At 37.0% G+C, this 11954-nt stretch overlaps 1 protein-coding gene across 1 annotated transcript in view; it reads right to left on the reverse strand.

The window, feature by feature from the left end:
* LOC107698370 (myomegalin-like) overlaps nt 1-1651 on the reverse strand; it is a 68431-nt gene extending 66780 nt beyond the window's left edge. The window contains exon 1 of the mRNA XM_016499357.1: nt 1451-1651. The gene's annotated coding sequence lies outside the window, so the exon portion shown is untranslated. The remainder of the gene's footprint in view (nt 1-1450) is intronic.
* Between the last annotated feature and the right edge of the window lie 10303 nt (nt 1652-11954).

The following is an 11954-nucleotide window of genomic DNA, read 5'->3' on the forward strand; positions in this document are numbered from 1 at the left end:
TATATATATATATATACCTTGCTACGTGTACTGCGTTAGGCTAACCGAGACTTGTCATTTGCACTTATATATTGTTGCTCTTTTGTTAGTTTTGACTGCTTCTATTGTCCTCATTTGTAGGTCACTTTGAATAAAAGCGTCTGCTAAATGACTAAATGTAAATGTGAATGTAAACAAAGCAGCGCAGCACCTGACTTTGAAACTTGTAACGCTCATATTTAATCAATTAAATAGCCTTTTGAAGTGTAAGCTATATCTCATTATACATGTAAATATACATTTACATGTAGGCTATATTTAGTTTTTTTTCACTGGAGCACCAGTCGTCTCCTCCCATTTCTACCAGTGATCATTGTTTCCTTTCCGCGGTACTACCTGCGCGTACATCAATAGCATCACTGGGCTGTAGGTTGCCAATTTGAGGGGACAAATGGGTTTAAATTTGTATGCGTCGATCGTGTGAGAAAGATGCGTTTCATACAAGATCTGGCAACAGGACAACCTTGGAATTTGTTGTCGTGATTATTCATATAATGAGGTCTGGTCCATACAAATTACGGGAGTTTTATCGGATGCGAATGTAGCAAACATATAAAATACGCCCAGTGGGATTTTTTTATTTTTAATTTTTTATAGAAAGATTAAAAATACGGGAGAAATACGGGAAAAGATTTAAACGGTATGATTGCGGGATAGAATGGTAAAATACGGGAGGCTTGACAGGTAGGCTATGCCACAGACATTTGATATTTAAAAAAAAAACTAGCATGCCAGGATTCATTTGTGCATGTAATGGTCTAAAAAAGTAACTGGACACTAATATTATTTTCTCTAACATTTGGTCACTTCCTCCTTTCGTTCTTATGCCAATTCAGTAGAGTAGTTTCAGCACCCCAGACAAGCACCTGATAATAAGTGGTATTAGTATCCTTATCCTATTTATTCATGTGTAGTGAAGAGCAAAAATGGTCAAAGAGCACTGAACCCCACAGGATAATAGGCTATCCAAACATATAATATCCAAACACACACTGAAAAAAATGTTTCATTCATCCAATTAAAAAAAATTAGGGTAATGATTCACATCTATATTTTTTAACTTGAGCCAATGAAAAATAAATAACTTGCCCTTAGGGACTGCCTTTAAATGAATGAATGAAACATTTTTTTCAGTGCACCAGTGTGACTGGATACAAACTGACAAGGCAACACATGGTCCATCGAGGTTTTGTGGTCATTATTTTGTTCATTAACCCTTTACAGCTTATGAAACAAACAAGTCTTGAACTGTGCCATTGACACACATGAAAAACAAATAGCCTAGGTGAGACGTAACAGCTGTTCGCCATCAAAAACACAATTTTATTATACATACGTTGATATAAAATAAGATAAACCCAACCACTGCATCTCAAACTTGTTTTCATACATTGAGGACTCGCAGACATACCTTTCAGCATCTCTGGTATCGCTCAACAGACGGTGTCCAGTCCATATTATTTGTCCATCTCTTATGCGCCTCCTTAGATATCCACAATAACGCGTGGGATCACCGTCAAATTAAGGTAAATGAACCTGTCATTGTGTCGCAGATGTCAGAAAACCAGACTCATAGCTATGAATGCAATATGAGGATGCGCAGTTCATTGTCATTGGTGTAGAGTCAGTGCGAGCAAACCCCCCCCCTCCCGCGCGGTCCAATACAATGCTGGCAGCGCTCCGGATATCGCACGCGTCAGGAGATGCTGCGCTGCGCGCGAGAACCAAATCAAAAGTCTCGTGCTGATTGTGCCTTCATCGCTCTACAATTAAAATGACAAGCAATCACCGTGTGCTTGTGTTTGCCGTTCTTGGCTCACTTGGTCAATGGGATTATTGTGTAGGTTAAATACTGATATTGAAACAACGACGATATTGACTAACTATACAATTTATGACAACTATAGTTTCCGCCATAAATGTTACTACAGTTATTATTATACGAAAACATAACCTAACTCCATTAGACTCAGTTTCTTTATTTGTTTTCAAATAAATTAAACAATAGGATTGGCCTAGTATGTAATTTTATGAAAAACTGTTTTCAAACAGGTTTCAAACACATCGTCTACCATTGGTCAGAAAAACGGGTAGTTCCGCCCCAAAGCCACGCCATTGGTTGAGCGGGTTGTCATTTATTATGTCCAACCCAATAAAGCCACTTAAAACTACAGAATAGATTCAGTGTTGCCAATTTGGGGATTTTGTCGCCAAATTTAGCTACTTTCTCATTGTAGCTGCGACTTTTTTAAATTTTTTGTGACAAGGAGAGACTATTTTAGCTATATTTAAATAAAACTAGCTATTTTTTTTAGATTTTTAATTTTTTTACTTGGCCACACCCTGCCGTAGGCCCGTGACCTCTCACGTTTGCTCTCAATCATGCCAACGAGTCTGCGCAGTGAACAGGGTGGTTCTAGAGATTTTCTGAGGGAGGGGTTTGGCAACACTGAATAGATTACAATTCCGGTTGTTGCTGCTAGTGCAGGGCTGTCAAACTCGGTTCCTGGAGGGCCGGAGCCCTGCATAGTTTAGTTCCAATTCTGCTCCAACACACATACCATGTAGTTTTCAAATAAGCCTTAATGACTTGATTAGCTGGATCAGCTGTGTTTAATTAGGGTTGCATCTAAACTGTGCAGGGCTGTGGCCTGAGTCGAAAAAAAATTCTAACGTCGTCATCAGACAAAAAAGCCCTTTATTTTCCTTTATTTCCTATTTAATTAGTAGCTACAGTCTGAACTGGAAAAAACATCTTCAGAACCAGCTCTTTCCTTTGGCTGTGCTAAAGAAAGATGTGGATAAATTTAACACAGTTGGTCATTTCTGGCAGTATTTTAAGGGTGAATTAAGGACAAAAACCTTAAAAAGATGTATAAATGTAAGCATGTATTACTACTATTAGAAAACGGAAGTTACATCCGGGTTAACTGAAGAAACAGCAGAATTAAGTATCTCCTCTTTCTCTCTCTCTGCCTCTCTCTCTCTCTCTCTCTCTCATGAATAGGGCAGAAAAGAAAGACAAGGAAGAAAAAAGAAGGGAGAAAAATGAAGGAATAGCTCACATAGCTACGGGACTTTAACAAAGTAACAATTATTGGTCTGGTTGTAGAGGTGAGTTAAAGAGTTTGGTTCAGGTCACATGTGGCACATCTTTTTTTACTTGAAAACCTCAGCTGTTTAAAGGTGTTAATATCCTATTTCTACGATAATTACAGATTGTTGCTTCACATGAGTCAGTTGAACACTGAGAAAAGAGATTTTAGCATATTTTGTTTCTTTGTTTCTCTTTTTGGTAAGCAAGGAAACAATTTTCGCTACTGGAGCAACACTTAACTTGAAAAGCATAATTATCTGTTAGTTACGCTAGTTCATTTACCAAACAAGCACAACCTTCAGAATTTACCCACAACAACATGGAAATAAACAAATTGTTGTCAAATGTTTTGAGGTCACGAAATACACATGGTACCTCTGCCACCCACAGCCATCTAAAAGTCATGCTGGTTGCTGAGCATTTTAAGGCCACCTCGTGGCCATGACTTGTTAAAGCACACCTTTAGATTCACAGGAAAACAGCCTCTGATCAAAAAGTCAATTTCATTGATCAGACTCCCTGATAATTATTTCAAACAGCCATTTTGTTGTCAGTTTATTCGTTTACAGTATGAGGAAATGCACTATTGTAACGATGGAGGTGAGCACACATTGTATTAAAAAAAATTGGTAGAAAAATGGATACATTCCTGGCAGAAAATTAGCAGTAGCCTTACTGTTAAATTTTCAGACATTTCCTAAAACACAAGTCAATGCAATGTGTAATTCAAAACACCTGTGGAAAAATCCATACAGAAAATTCCTTCATATTAACATTCTGCCAAATTTTTTCTGCTTTTCAAATTTGAGTTTTCTCAGATTGCAGAAAAATCATTAATTTCTTGTACAACTTCAGGCAAAAAGCACATACAAAAAGTAACCTTCAAGTCTTAAAATATATGTACAAACATCTGAGACCACTTTTTTTATTAAATTTTATTTAAATCTGGAGATAAATAGGAGGTTTTTGGTTTATAAAAAAATTCAAAACAAAATAAATTGAGGGAAAAAATAAAAAATGTATTGAAAATGGAAATAAACAAATTGTTGTCAAATGTTTTGGGGTGACATGGGACCTCTGCCACCCACAGCCATCTAAAAGTCATGCTGGTTGCTGAGCATTTTAAGGCCACCTCGTGGCCATGACTTGTTAAAGCACACCTTTAGATTCACAGGAAAACAGCCTCTGATCAAAAAGTCAATTTCATTGATCAGACTCCCTGATAATTATTTCAAACAGCCATTTTGTTGTCAGTTTATTCGTTTACAGTATGAGGAAATGCACTATTGTAACGATGGAGGTGAGCACACATTGTATTAAAAAAAATTGGTAGAAAAATGGATACATTCCTGGCAGAAAATTAGCAGTAGCCTTACTGTTAAATTTTCAGACATTTCCTAAAACACAAGTCAATGCAATGTGTAATTCAAAACACCTGTGGAAAAATCCATACAGAAAATTCCTTCATATTAACATTCTGCCAAATTTTTTCTGCTTTTCAAATTTGAGTTTTCTCAGATTGCAGAAAAATCATTAATTTCTTGTACAACTTCAGGCAAAAAGCACATACAAAAAGTAACCTTCAAGTCTTAAAATATATGTACAAACATCTGAGACCACTTTTTTTATTAAATTTTATTTAAATCTGGAGATAAATAGGAGGTTTTTGGTTTATAAAAAAATTCAAAACAAAATAAATTGAGGGAAAAAATAAAAAATGTATTGAAATATATAAAATTAATATTATTAATTAATTAATTATTAATTATTAATATTCTGCACTATTTTTAGGTCACTAATGAATAACTGTAATTACTTTTATTATTGTTATGCTTATAATATTATTTATAATAAAAAATGAATTTTACTGCCAAATAAGAGCATTTTCTCCATTACTCTCAGACATTTGACCCTTCTGAATTTGTATGTAACAGCCTTACATGTTTAAAGAAACATTTATGACTGAATGCATGAGTAAGAGGGGTTTTGGGGTGGGGTGTCATTAACTGGCCCCTCCCTTTCTTACTCAGTCATCACTGTGTCCTTCAGTCATCCCCGGGTTTGTTTGGAGCTGTTATAACAGCCTGTGATTTCGTCAACCATTCCTCAATGTCTATGTTAATACTACAGTCTGCCCTCCGTGTCCACAGGCTCCCATTTTTGTTTTTCTAATTATCGATCTGCTCGCTGTCATGGTGACCCCTGAGGGAAGAATCCATGTGGAGGCGAAATGGAGCCCAGAGTTGGCAGCGAGTGAACAAGTCCAGCGCACGAAAAGGGGAAATGCACCAAATTCCACTGTGCTCCCCTCAGAGCAGCAGGGCTGGAGCGCAAGCTGCTGTTCCCAATGCAAGAAAAACCTCATCTGGACAACAAAGCAATACATGGGTAGTTTTTATTACAATGACATCCACGGGAGTCCGTGAGTTTGTCTGGCATCCACATGCTAAAATACTGATTTAATTATAGTGATGATCAGGTATGAAAAATGGATGCTAACTTGCTGTGGATTATTTTGGTTTATAAGTATTTTATTTGGCTTATAAATAGTTCTAATTAAAAAAACAATAATTTGAAAATTTATATTAAATTATATATAAATCCTTAGCCTATTTTGTTTGAATATTTGAGCAAACGGTGTCTCTCTCTTTCTCTCTTATGTTGGAAAGTCTGATTCATTTTAATGAATCCTCTCTCTCATATATAGAGTTGACAAATCTGATTAATTCTAGCTTAGTGAATCAATTAATCCTAAATGATCCTCTCTCTCTAATGTAGTGTTGGAAAGTCCAATTCATTCTAGTGAATCAGTTCATTCAGACTGTTCATGTAAATGAACAGATTCACAAAAGTGATTGATTTGACTCTGTATGTTGACTTGGTTATATAAATTAGGTTGTTTTTGTTGTATTTAGTATGAATTTTCCTGTTCAGGTTTGATACTATCACCCTAATTGTGATTCAATCAGAGTCCCTCATTGGTTTTTTTTTTTTGCCTACAAAATATAGCTCTGATTAAATTATAAATATTATTTTTCATAAGGTTCTATCTGCATTCTGAGCAGTTTTGAGATATTGAGCTTCAAAGTTTTTGCGTTCCATAGACTTCTGTAGATAGAACCCTTTTTGTTTTCCAAAAAAAGTCCCAGAATGTAAATTACAAAAGAAACATCAAATAATGTAAATAAATTGTCACAGAATAAGAATATGTGAATAACTCAAATTTGACAAAAATGTCAGATAGAACCTTATAATTCCAAGGCGACGAATAATTGTCATCATTATAATAGAGATTAATGAATAGAGATTAAGCTGAGAAAGAATAATTCTAGCACATGAAGACATAAAAGTTACAGTTGGATTTCCTTTGTTTCTGAAACCAATGATTCTAGGGAAACTGAAGAATTACTCCATCCCTTGAAGCCAAAACAGGTCCACTGGTGCATAATTCCTGTTTAAAGACATTCTTGAACATTGCAGTGTAATATTTCATTAATTCGAAAGGCGGTGGAATGCTTTTCATTAAATGCAGACAGATGGTTACTAGGGTTTCCCTTAGTGTAAGAGTTGAATATGAACCAAGACATCATGCTCACCTGTGGCTTTTGGGGCCGATTACTTTCAATGAATGCCAATATAAAAACATCAACAAACTGAGTTTTAAATACTTGCGCATATCTTTATGAGCCAAATGATTTACAAGCCTCACTGGATACGTGCTTGAAAAATGTTACAATTTATTCATAGGCCCTTGTAAAGAGCTAGTCTTATATAAATATACTTTTGATTAATAATGTTAAACAAAGCCTAATATCTCAAAAGTCACGTATCGTCTCTTTTAATTTTAAAACAAGCTCCAGATGTGCTGCACATGACTTAAAATTATTAATAAACACGTTTGATATAATATACAGTTACAGACTTAAAGAATGTTATGTTCATTAGTGTACGTGAAAGTGGTCTGTACATCTGCACCACAATACGGTTTTTAAAATCCCATCAATCCCTGTTCTCACATCAAAGCCTGCAGGTGGATGGCTGAATGTTCTTACAATAACCCTGTTGATCATAAATTATTTCTTTGTTTGTTAGTCTGCATTTGTGGATTGTGTATAGGCACTCATGATGAATGTTGCAGCTTAGTAAGCTCAGTTCTGAGATAGAAAATGACATGGACAGGATCCAAAAACATTTTGAAATTACTTAACAATAATTCAGGTTATTTAGCACTGATGTGCACGCAAATATGGTGTATTGAGCCAGTTCATTCTAGTATTTAACCATGCAGCATATATGGGCACCGAAATTAACACTCGCTTTGTGAGGGCATTCACATAGAATGCGTTTTTGCATTCCATTGCACGGCTTTTCATTGTTTTTCTATATAAACATGTCAGATGAACGTTTTCACGCATGACATGTTGTTCTAAAAACATGGAGCTCAAGTTAAAATAAAAATGCATCTCTAGATTTTCTCGCTTTCTATGTGAATGGCCCCTAAGGTGTAAAAGGGGCCTGTTCACATAACGCATTTTATTTTCTGTGCTGCTTTTTAATTGTTTTTCTATACAAACATGTGCTAGACATGCGCTTTTGATGGTTTTGCTGCCTCCCACTGCTTTTTTTTTTTAGCATTTAGTGCATGCACCCTGAATTCTTAAGATGCTATGTTAGTTCAAGTCGCGTTTTATAAACTCTAAGAATGCGTTTTGTGTGAATGAGTGTCGTAGAGTTTCTATTAAACACAAAGGCAGAGAAGGAAATCAGTTTCACCTTTTCTTCATCAAAATAAAACCAAGCAATTGTGGATGATTAAATTTATTTTTATTATTATATTGACATTAATGCCTTTGTTTAATAAAGACCCCTAATTTCCTTTCATCGAGTCTCATGACAGCCCTATATTTAAATCCGACAACTGAGCAGAATAAATGCTTACATTAAGTTTGCTCTGTTCTGCACTTGCCTCTCCCAGTATCTTTCTTTCTTTCTTTCTTTCTTTCTTTCTTTCTTTCTTTCTTTCTTCTCTCTTTGCAAGCATCTGTATGTGTGTGTGTGTGTGTGCTGTGTGCATGCACATGTCTGTGTGTGTGCCAGTGGAGAAAATTAAAGGCAGACTTTCCGTGGCAGGCGTCATCCCCAAATTGCACATTTGGTGGGGAATTTGACCTGGCTCGAGATGTGACAATAATATTCATTTCAGCGTGTACCCCCCTGCACCCCCATTTACACACAGTAGAGATCGTTTCTGAAATAGAAAACCCCAAACTAACACAGAACGAAAAGAAGAGTGATTGAGAGAGAGAGAAAATTATTTCTCTCCGTTTTGGAAGATAAAAACCAATGGTAAGCAGATCTAAGCGTCGGCTGTTTGGAGAAGATATGATGGATTGTGGCTTTAATAAGGATTAATGACAGGATTATTTCCTCCCTGTAATGTTGAAAGAATACTCTACTATGGAATATAAAGCTAACTCTTACTTAAAGTGGAGGGGGATTCTTAAAACAAAAGCTTTTGACCTTTTCTTTTGATGCATATATTTGCTAAGGGTCTCTGGCTGACCTCATACCTTGTATTTCTATCGCTTATGTCTTTGATTTCTTTTCAAGTTTGAAGCTGCACAGTGTTAGTCATCATAATCCTAACGAATGGCTTCCTTACGTAGGACCCTTGATGAAGAACTGATCATATGTCTGAATTAACATCTTAAATTATCCTCTCCAGAAACTGACCTTTCTTTTAAAACCTGAGCAAATGGTGTGACACCACCTATTTGTGTTGTCCTGCGGTTATAACAGGCACTAGGGGGATTTGGGTGCACGGTGGATGTTGACCTTTGTGTTTGACTCGGGCGCCGTTGTCACAGTGCTGCTTCCTCTCCAGCAGCCCGGCGCCGCTGGGACTTTCTGTCATCTCGGCCCTGCTGGCAAGAGTAATGAAAGCAGGAAGTTATCCAGCTCAAATTAGTGATAGTTTAAACACTGAGGTCAGCCTAAACAGCCTGTTCCACACTTCTTGAATATATCAGCAAATGTGTGACAAGGCCTCAGATCCTGTCAGCAAGGTGAAGTGGGAACTTCAGGTTTGATCTTGTTTGAGAAATGCTTGTTTCTTCTCATTTTGGTAATATGCTAACATTTTAGTGAGAACAGCAACTTTTATTAGTGTGAAAAGGAAGTGTGCTTGTATTAGACTAGGTTTCTTGGAATGGACCTTGTAGTTTCCAGTCAAGTTTTCCTAGTGCTGGCGAATCAAAGCATAAATAAATGTTATTTCTAACCACTTCCTTTCAGTGAAAGTCTACTCATTCAGATGAATATTTTGGCTAGCATGAAAGGGCAAAGTGCATCTGTAAATATTCCACAGGATGGTGCTCAAGAGCTTGTCATATGTCATGTGCTTGTTGAGCTTATGAACACATTTATAGAAATTTACATCTGTCAGGTGACAGTATTTGAGATATATCTCAGTTTATATCTCACAATTACAAATTCTACATTTACGTCTTGCAATTTCTTGGAATTTTACAAGTTTACATCTTGGAATGTTGGCTATTTTGGGCGGATTTTGACTTAACATCTCACAATTGCACATTTTTTTCTCTGTTTTCTGAGTTTAAATTTTGCAACACTGTTTTTTTTTCCCCCGCCTCAGAATACAAACTAAAAATTACTGGGTAATTGTGTCTCTTTTTTATCTCTTTTTCTTCTTGCAATTGCAAGTTAATATCAAGTTTATAACTTTTTTTCTCAGAATTGCAAGAAAAAAAGTCAGAATTTTGAGATAAAAAGTTGCAATTACCTTTTTTATCCTGTAGCAAGAAACAAGTTTCCATAGTGATGCTATTCAGAAGACTTGAGAAAAATATAAATTCTCCATGTGACCCTCGCTCAATATTTAGACATCCTAGGAATTAATTTTGCATCACATATTCTTGTAGCTCATATGGAAGGCCTGCTGTTATTTATTGACCCCTTCAAGGTCAACTAAATGGTTAACTGTATTTCATTAGAAGGGTTTTTATTTTTTTAATGTAATGCAAACCACACAGAAGGAAAGACAGATTTTTGCTCTGAAGTAATTTGGCAAGAGAGAAAGATGTTTTGGTCTGCATTTCTTCTCCGTTCCTCACTCCAGAACAGGGAGAGTTGAAAGCTGTCACCAGGCTGGGCCAGGGCTCACATGTGTTTTGCTCTGAGCCATGTAAGCCCAAACCCCAATCCACTTCTCCATTGCCCCATTTATAAATAAAAGCCTTTTAACAGTGCATATTTTAAATAGTTCAGCTGTTGAGGGAATAGATGTGACTTTTCGTGCCGGGGGAAGCTGAAGTTGATTATATGGCGATGATGAAGACTGATGTCACATCAGCCACCGGCCTTGTGCACGCTGGCAGTTTGTTTGAGAGATAGAAATGAAAATACATATTCATCCAAGTCTGAGACGTCCAAACAGCCAGTTAACATCCCCCAAATGTCTATTGCATAATAATTAGCATCCTTTGATCTTGTAGAGACAACCCGTAATTACAGACACAGTGAAAGCGCAGCAAAATAGAAAGCTATATGGCTGCCACTGGAGAGTACTACTTTCAGCAAATTTGTGTAAGGTCAATATTTTTAAAAAGGACTTAATTTTTTATCATTTTTAGTAAGAGTAATATATACCGACTTGCGGGAACACAATTAATTCTTCTTGATACTGCCATTCAATTACAACACTGATTTTTAAGTCACACCAGCAAGCTTCAGGGGAGTTGAATTAATGCAGTTTCTAATTTCCTTTAGCCACACACACACACACACACACACACACACACACTCAAAAGTGTTTCAGTGTCATTTGCTTTATTCCCAGCATGCACTTTGTTGTGTTCTCACACAAGTGTTGTTTGATAATGCATTGAGTTAGTGTTCAGTGATGCATCGAGTTTGATTGTGCTGAAAGCATTCTGTCATGCCTGACCAATGTATGTGTTCGTTTACTGGGGTCTGAAACAGAGAGGTTAAGTAAAAAGATACGATAAGTTGATGTTACTCGCTGTGTCGGTGTGATCCTTATCAAACGCAACACACTTGTCATTTATTTGTTTTGTTGATTTGTTTATAATGAATTGCAAAGTAATTATTTTAGATTTTTTTTTGTAAATTAATTTTTTTACTTTACTTGGGTTTCACATATTTCCGAAATAATACTGAAAAATAATTTAAAACGAGTTACGCTCGTACGTACTGTACATCTGCGCTGCGAGACAGTCGTAACGGCGGGCGCCCCCTAACGTCTTTGTAGGATAAATGTGCGCTGCTGAGAATTAGTGATGGGAAGTTCGGATCATTTTACCGACTCGGACCTTTGAGTCTCGTTCAGCAAAATGAACGAGCCATATCACCACAGCCATATCACCCTGCAGCCCAAGACTGGTTGCCCACTGAAGCTAAGCAGGGCTGAGCCTGGTCAGTACTTGGATGGGAGACCTCTTGGGAAAACTAGGTTGCTGCTGGAAGAGGTGTTAGTGAGGCCAGCAGGGGGTGCTCACCCTGTGGTCTGCGTGGGTCCTAACGCCCCAGTATAGTGATGGGGACACTATACTGTCAAAAAGCACTTTCTTATAATCCCCAACCACTTGATTGGCTCTATGACTTTCTCTCCTCTGTAGCTGGTGTGTGGTGAGCGCGCTGGCGCTGCTGTCCTGTGGCTGCCGTCGCATCATCCAGGTGGATGCTGCACACTGGTGGTGGTTGAGGAGAGACCCCCCCACATGATTGTAAAGCGCTTTGGGTGTACAACAATACACAATAAAGCGCTATATAAATGCAT

This window comes from Sinocyclocheilus anshuiensis, unplaced genomic scaffold, assembly GCF_001515605.1.
Source record: "Sinocyclocheilus anshuiensis isolate Anshui unplaced genomic scaffold, SAMN03320099.WGS_v1.1 scaffold1746, whole genome shotgun sequence".
Lineage (NCBI taxonomy): Eukaryota > Metazoa > Chordata > Actinopteri > Cypriniformes > Cyprinidae > Sinocyclocheilus > Sinocyclocheilus anshuiensis.